The sequence below is a fragment of the Theobroma umbraticum genome, unplaced genomic scaffold (genome assembly GCF_002168275.2).
Source record: "Theobroma umbraticum cultivar Fairchild unplaced genomic scaffold, ASM216827v3 scaffold_60.0, whole genome shotgun sequence".
In the NCBI taxonomy this organism is placed as follows: Eukaryota; Viridiplantae; Streptophyta; class Magnoliopsida; order Malvales; family Malvaceae; genus Theobroma; species Theobroma umbraticum.
In genome coordinates, this window is record NW_018397288.1 from 154,880 (window position 1) to 163,918 (window position 9,039).

Consider the following 9,039-nt stretch of genomic DNA (forward strand, 5'->3'; position numbering starts at 1 on the left):
AAAATAGAAGAAAACTAGATAAAAGGGCTACTAAATGCATATTCCTAAGTTATCCAAACAAGTTATACGGTTTATGATCTCAATGCTAACAAAGTCCTAGTATCAAGAAATGTGATTGTTCATGAGCAAGTGATCACTCTCTGATATAGAGTATTTGGACTTAATTTTGATAGTAATTTAGCTTAGTTCTTGTAGTAGTGCACAGAAATTATAAGTTTTATTTAATTATTTTAAATTAGTTAATCTATGTGAGTCTATCTAATCTTAGTTAAATTTATGCCTAATTTGGTGTTAATGTGATTATGATAGGTTGTTATTGACTTATTTGTGTTATTGTAGGTGTTTAATGAAGAAAGAATTTTAATGGAAGGAGAAGAGCAACTGCAAATTATAGACTTCCACTGCACATGTTTTGATATTCGACCATAACTCTTTCTACAGAACTTCAAATGAGATGCTTCTTAGACCATTGGAAAACAAAGAGAAAAAGACCCAAGTTTCATGGTTGCCATTTCACCCAGTTCAACCTAAAAGATGGTCAAAAATCATGTTGAATTTGAAACACTACCAAAGTCCTAAAGCAATTATGATTTCTGCTAATTAATTGGTCGAAGCCGCGACTCACATAGTCTAATGATTTTCCACTTTGCCCAATTAGTCTAGAAAGTGGTCAAAAATCTTGTCAAATTTGGAGCACTACAACAGTCTTATAACAATTACGATTTATGCTAATTAAATGTTCAAGGCCATGACTTTAGAGGTAGTAGGCCACGGCCCACGTAGTTTGATAAGGAAATCTTGATTGGCACTAACTTCTTTCTTCACCTAACTTGATTTAACTTCAAAGTCCTCTAAAAATAACCTTTCGGAGGATTTTTAAGAGAAAAACGAAACACCGGATTGACAACAGAGAGTCAAGCCACGAAGTCATTGAAGCTGATATGAATTTGAAGGATTTAAGAAGATTGTGAGATCAAGATTGCAATTCTTGAGCTTTTCTATCTTTTTTTTATTCTCTTAGTTTTTCTTGATTTTGTTTTTAATGTTTAAACTTTTTTCAATGATGATGTGTGACTCAATAGGGAACTAATTCGTTAATCTAAGATTATGATTGAACTCAATATGTAGTTTGAATTATTTATCTATTTTTTGTTTTTTCTTATAGATTTAAGTTATTTATTTTGTTCTATTCTTAATGCTTCTAGTTGCCTAATCACCAATTAGATTAAATTGGAAACCTAGGTTAAAGGTTGATAAAGGAGATTTAGGTAGACCTTGAATAGAATAGCATATGATCGAATGCACTTAGTTGATTAAGTTGTTTGATTCGCATATAAGGTAGACATACATGTATAAGCCTTACGTAACCTAAATTAGAGCACAAACTTAATGAATCTTTCTTCAATTTAATTTGCACAGGCATATAGTAAATTAATTGGGAGAGGTATTTTTAGGAGAAACTCAACAAAGATTGGTAAAAAATTTAGGACTCTAGGTTAGTAACTTATTCCAGTAAACTAAGTTAAGAAAGAGAGACAATAATCGGATTAAGTGTTGAGGGACAACATAATCTTAGGTCTGGTAGTTAAGTAAGTTTGATGAAATAATTTTTTTTTTTAATTTTAGTTTTAGTTTATTAGTTTTAATTTTTCTTTTTAATAATGTTAAATTTAATTGTTTGGATAAGATTAAGGTATTACAAGTTTAGTAGTTAGCAATTAGGAATTAAGTCAACTCTCCATGGGAATGAATTCTATTTACTATTATATTACTTGTTAATGATACATGCACTTGCGTGAGAATTCAATAACAAGTTTTTTGCCCCGTTGTCAAGGAGTTGATTGATAACTCTATTACATAGAGTTATTTTTACTCATTTTGGGAGCTTAAGGAGCTAGATCTTTGAGATTTTAAGTTCGAATTTTAGCATTTTAGGTTTTTTTTTTAGTTTAAGTTTGATTACTTGTTAAGTGATTAATTTAAGTTATTTTAGTTAAATTTTAGGTTATTTTATTTTAAATTACTTTAAGAGTCGTTATTGCTAATTTCTCTTATGGCTTTTGTAGGAAACTGATGAAAAAGACTCATTTGATGAAAATCAGTGCAAGTATGGTGATAGCTTCATTCGTATATGTTTCAGTATTTTGACCATATCTCTTTCTACAAAACTCCAAATGAGGTGATTCTTAGACCAATCCAATTATAAGAAGAAGGGATACAATGTTTATGTTCACCAATTTGCCCAGTTCTGACTGGATCATGGTCAAAATATTTGTCAAAGTCGGACCACTGCAGCAGTATGTAAAGACTGAACATGATGCGGTATTTGGAGCAAATCTTTCAATCCAGAAGTCCAATTGATGTGATTTTTAATCCATTGAAAAGTTAAGAGATAGGGATAAAACTTTTATGTTTACTACTTTGCCCAGTTCCTAACATATCAGGGTGAAACTCACATTTGAATTTGATAGACTGCCACAGCGCTGGGAGAACAAGGCTGCAGCGTTGATGAAAGGAAGCACACACAAATTCCAGAGAGCTCAGCGCTGCAGCGCTGGAGTAGTAGCGCCGCAGCGCTGCGCGACTTTCCTAAAAATAAGGGAAGTTAACGGGATTTCGAAAATTAGGTTATTTGGAGCCTATTTAAGGAGCCTTTTTTAGAGATTTTTGGGGGGAGGCAGCAAGCAACTATTCTGGAGATTTGGAGCTAAGAACAAAGCAAGGAAACAAGAGAATTGGAGAGAGAATCAAGATCACAAATCTCTAACTATTAGTTTTCTCTCTTACCTTTGTGTTTTTCTTATTTTCTTTGACTTGGATTCATAGCTAAATTTCTTTGGATATTGTTAGATACTATGAACTAAATTATTTTTCTAGGATTGCAATTGAACTCGCATGTAATCTAATTTTTAATCTCTTTCTTGCTTATTTTCAATGGGATTTGAATTGTTTATTCCAATTTGTTCTTAATGCTTTTAATTGCTTGGCCACCAATTAAATTGATCTAGAAACCTAAACAAACTTGGGAAAGGGAGTTTAGTGTAGACTAAAATTGGGATAGCATATGATCATATTAATTGATTTGCGTATAGGATAGGGATATACCTATAGGCCATATGTAGCCAGATTAGAGTCTAAACTGAATGAGTCTATTTTAATTTCAATTCACATAGGGATATAGTGTTTTAGTTAAAATAGATATTTTTATAAGATGAGTCGGGAGACCCTTATAAATAATTTAGGACTCTAGGTTAGCAATTCAACCCATTGAAATAAGTTAAGAAAGAGAGGTAAGATTTAGATGAAGTGTGAGGGATATTGTAATTCTAGGCTTGTTTGATTTGCTGTTTGCCTAATTATCTTATTGCTTTAATTTGTAATCAAATTAGTTTTAGTTGCGTAATTTTTAGTTCAATTAGAATTAAGATTTTAATTGTTTGAATAAAACTAAATGTTTTTATTTAGTACTTAGTAAAATTTTAGATCAATTTCCTGTGGGATCGATACTCTGCTTGCTAATATACTATCTATTCGATATATATACTTGCGTAGTAGAATTTTAACTGACATTGATTTTTAGTTCTTTCTTGTTAATATTAATGCCAAGCATTCTTAATTTTAATCTAGACTTTTCTTTTCTTTAATTTTTCAGGTACTTTTGGTTGTTGTATGTGAAGAGCCTAAATTTGAAAATTGTTCCTTTTGTTCCAAAACCGAAAAGATTTTTTGAAGACTTCAGAGGAAAAATAAAAAAAATTTTGCTCCAAATAAAACAATGGTTGATCAATAAGAGGAAGAAACTAAGGCTTTAAGGGATTATGCTTTCCTACAAGTACAAAATCTCCACTCTAGTATCCGAATACCTCCTATTCAACCTAACAACTGTGAAATTAAGCTGTCAATTATTCAAATGATTTAGACTGCTGCTCAATTTTGGGGTTTACCTGATGATCCGAATGCTCATATTGTAAATTTTCTAAAAATTTGTGATACATTCAAAGCTAATGGTGTTACTGATGATGCCATAAGATTAAGGCTTTTCCTTTTTTCACTGAGAGATAAAGCCAAGAGTTGGTTAAATTCACTTCCTGCTAGTTCAATTAATACTTAGGATGATTTGGCTCAAACATTCTTAGCAAAATTCTTCCCACTTGCTAAGTTAGCAAAGATGAAGAATGATATCACTTTTTTCATGCAATTGATTCTAAATTACTGTATAAGGCTTAGGAGAGGAATAAAGATTTGATAAGAAGGTGTCCTCACCATGGATTACCTAAGTGGTTGCAAGTTCAGACTTTTTATAATGATTGCTAAGACCTTTTAGAACTACCATTGATGTTACCGCTAGAGGTGCATGCATAAGTAAATCCATCGATGAGGCTTATGATTTGTTTAAAAAGATGGCTTCCAATAATTATCAATGGCCATATGAAAGATTGTGTATTAGAAAAATTACTAGAATTCATGAATTAAATGTGATAAATGTTGTTTCTACACAATTGGCTTTACTCGCAAAGAAAATAGATAAACTGAGTGTTAATGTTGTTCAGAACTCCTTTATGATGTGTGAGTTTTGTGGGGAAGGACATTCCAATGACAATTGTCCCATCTATTCTGAGTCTGGTCAAATTGTTAGAAATAGGCAATAAAACAATCTCTATTCCAATACTTATAATCCTAGTTGGAGGAATCATCCTAATTTTTCATGAAATAACAACCAAGGGTCTTCATCAGCATCTAAGTCAAACTTTCCTTCTAGATTTCCATGTAGAGCCTTCAATGGAGGATATGTTCATGCAATTCATGACAAAGACTAATGCATTCATAATAAAGGATGATGCATTTATGACAAGGACTGATGCCTCTATTCAATATCAAGCAACTTCATTTAGAAATCTTAAGACACAAGCAGGCCAACTTACTAGTGCTTAAATAGTAAACCTCATAATACCTTACCAAGTGATACTGAACCTAACCCAAGAAAAAAAGGTAAAGAACATTGTATGGTGATCATTATCTGTAATGGAAAATAGGTAATTAATAAAGCTTTAAATTTTAAGTTTTCAATTCAATCTAATGGGAAATAAATTAAAAGGATGCTGGAAAAGAAATTATGGTTGAAAAATCTGTTGAAAATTCAAAAGAAAATTCACAATTAAAATATGCTCCCACACCACCACTTTTTCATCAATGTTTTCCAAAGCAAAAACTTGACAAACAATTTTAGAGATTTCTTAAGGTATTTAAAAAGCTACACATTAATATTCCTTCTACTAAAGTTTTAGAACAAGTGTCAAGTTGTTTTAATTTCTTGACAAACATCCTAACCAAAAAGAGGAAGTTGGAAGAGTTTGAGACAATTGCACTGACTGAGGAGTGTAGTGCTATAATCCAAAATAAGCTTCCATCAAAGCTTAAGGATCTAGGGAGTTTTTCTATTCCTTGCACTCTTGATAGTTTTAAACTTTCTAAAGCTTTGTGTGATTTGGGTGCTAATGTTTCAATAATGCCTTTGTTTATTGCCAGAAAACTTGGATTTAACAAGATACAACCTACTATAGTTACCTTGCAATTAGCACGCAGAATAGTCAAGGACCCAGTTGAGATTATAGAGGATGTTCTAGTAAAAGTTAGACACTTATACATTCCAGTGGACTTCATTGTGGTTGAGATTGAAGATGATGTTGAAATTCTTTTTATTTTGGGAAGACCATTCTTAGCTATAGCTAGAGCAATTATTGATGTGAAGAATGGCAAAAAAAATTTCAAAGTTGGCAAAGAGGAAGTGGTATTTAATTTGTTCAATACAACTTAGTATCCCTGTATAGATAGTTGCTATAAAGTGGATTTAGTTAATGAGGGTCAAGGTAAGCCTAGTCCATCATCTTCAACAAAGCAAGTGTCAACTCTTGAGACAAAACCACCACCACCACCACTTTCTAGTCATCATGATTTTGTGGTTAGACAACGAGTAGTATTTTCTAATTCACAACTCCATGTTTTGCTATGGAATCTTAAACCATATTGAGGAAAAATCTTCAAGGTGGCAAAGATTCATCCTTATGATGTTATTGAAATTTATACTGGGTTTAACCGAAGTAGTCAAGGACAATAAAGAAAGTCTTTAACTTTATAAAGTAGTGCAGGAAATGGTGCCATAGTCAAGTTAGTGACTATAAAGAAGTGCAAGGCAACCCAAACACTCTAACTTACTTTCTTTTATTTTCTTTTAAATATTTTTGTTTATTCAATTATTAAATTATTAATACTTTCTTTTATTTTATAGGTATATTTAAAAAATGTAACAAAATTTTCAAAAAACAAAGAGAGGTAAGCCGCAGCTCCCATTGGGGAAGGTAGCAGCCTCCCGATCTTCAATTGACGTAAGCCGTGGCTCATTAGGCTTTTAGCTGCTACCCATTTGAAAACACAAAAACCCCTATAGAGGCTAGAGCCCAACAGCCTGTTGGAGCGCAAGCCACAATGCTCCAACAGCAAAGCCACAACCTCGGGCCTTTTTGTGATGTGGGCCATGGTTCCCACTAAGGGACAAGCCACCGCCGCCTTGTTATGGGCTACCATGAATGGGCAGCCTACTACCCATAACTTTTTCCCCCCTTTTTAATATGGACTGCCAATAAATGGTAGTCCATTACCCAATGAAACCCCCCTCTTTTCTTTTTTGTTATTTTATTTATTTATTTCTCTACATTAACTTTATTTTTTTTGTTTTTGTGGTGAAAACAAATTCCTCTTAAAAGTGAGAATGAGGAAGACGACAATAAGGAAAATGAGGAATAGAGCTTCAATAGATTCATCTAACCATCAGGGGAGTATTATTTACTTTTTTTATTTTTTTTTAACATTGCGGATAATGTTTAGTTTAAGTTTGAGGGGTGAATTTATATTTCTGGTGATAAATATTCTGTGAAAGTTTTAGAATTAATTTCACTTGCATGCTCATCTAGATTTATAAATAATTTAGGATTAGTTGGTAAATGAATTTATTATTTGTTCAAATTTTAGGAATCTAGAGTAAAGTTGTGTCAATTTTTTTCAATGATTTCTCTACCCAATGATGATAACTAGTTGTCTTGAATTCTTAGCTTTTGGTCAATAAGGTTTTTGTTTGGATTTATACTAAATTCTATTTTTAAGTATCATTGTTAAGATGTGATTTCCACAATTTGGAGCACAATATCTTTTACTTTGAATTATTATGAATATTTAAAGAAGGTTTATATTGATGTGAATTGTAGATTATGTCATGAATTCTAGAATTTACTTGATTTTCTCTCAAGGCGATCTTTGGATTGTTTCAGCCTAAAAGGCCTACCTTGTTAAATTTTTATCCTTAGTATACCTTTTTTGAGCCTAATTTCCCTATTATTTTTTTAACTATATAATAATTAAGCCTAGTTTTAAAATAAAATTTCCAATTTTGCAACCCTAAATCTTGAGCATAAATATAGTTTTAGGAAATATAGATTAAGCTAAATATTGAAAAAGGTGAAAAGGTGATGTTGATGTGAAAAAAAAATTCAAAATATGAAATGTCACTCCACTACCTACAATACAAAGAAAATGAGTTTGGGGGTGTGAAATTGTGAGGTAAAAAAAATAGAAAAAAGAAGTATTCAATGAAAAAAAAAATTCAAAAGTGGAGAAAAGGTGTAGTAGGAGAAGAAAAATATAGCTCTATATACAGGTCCTAGAATAGTTATGTGCTTCGGGTGATTTGAGCCATATTATTATCTTGTATCCTACCTTGACCCTAGCCATACATTGCAAGCTTTATAAAGTCTTATTAATCCCTAGCTTGGTGTTATTCTACATTAATGGAGAAAAAGATGAAAAGTAAACATATGGAGTTCTAGTATTAATTTGAAATTTGTGTTGGCATAAACTCATCCGGATGTTATGAAGTTCTTAGTAAAAGGCTTCACACATATATGAAAATCCATTCAAGAATGTGCTTGCATTGGAATTGAGACATGAATTTGAATGAAGCTTATATTTTTCCTTAGGTTAATGATTGATAGACATACTTTTGCGTAAATTATGAAGAATTATTGAGTTGGTGCACTTTATCTCTAGTAATAGTAGTAATGGTAGTAACTATATTTATTTTAGTTTTCATTAACTGAATTTGATTTTCATAAGTTAGTTTCTTTTCTATGTTTGGCTCAAGGACTAGCAAAATATTAAGTTTGGGAGTGTGATGACTCTTTGATATACAGTTATTTGGACTTAATTTTGATAATAATTTAGCTTAGTTCTTGTAGCAATGCATAGAAATTAGTAAGTTTTATTTACTTATTTTAAATTAATTAATTTAGTTGATTCAATCTAATCTTAATTAATTTTATACTTAATTTGGTGTTAATGTGACTAAGATGGGCTGTTATTGTAAGTGTTTAATGAAGGAAGAATTTTAATGAAAGAAGGAGAGTAATTTCAAAGTGCAGACTTCCACAACATATGTTTTGGCATTTCAACCATATCTCTCTTTATAGAGCTCCAAATGAAACAATTTTTAGACCATTGGAAAGATAAGAGAAAAATATACAACTTTCATGTTTATTACTTTATCATGTTCAGTTTGAAATGTGGTCAAAAATCTTATTGAATTTGAAGCACTATAGTAGTCCTAAAACAATTAGGATTTCTGCTATTTAAATGGTCAAGGCCGTAGCTTTGGAGGTCGTAAGCCTCAGCCCATGTAGTCTGATAAAGAAATCCTTATTTAAATTGAATTCTTTCTTCACCTAACTTGACTTAACTTCAAAGCCCTATAAAAATAACCTTTTGGGAGACTTTTGAGAGAAAAACAAAACACCAGATTGACAACTGAGAGTCGAGCCACAAGTCATTGAAGTAGAGAAAAACTTGAAAGATTCAAGGAAATTGGGAAATAAAGATTATAGTTCTTGAGTTTTTCTATCTTTTTTTTACTCTATTATTTTTTCTTGGTTTTGTTTTTAATGTTTAAACTTTATTCAATGATGATGTGTGGCTTGATGGGGAACTAATTCATTA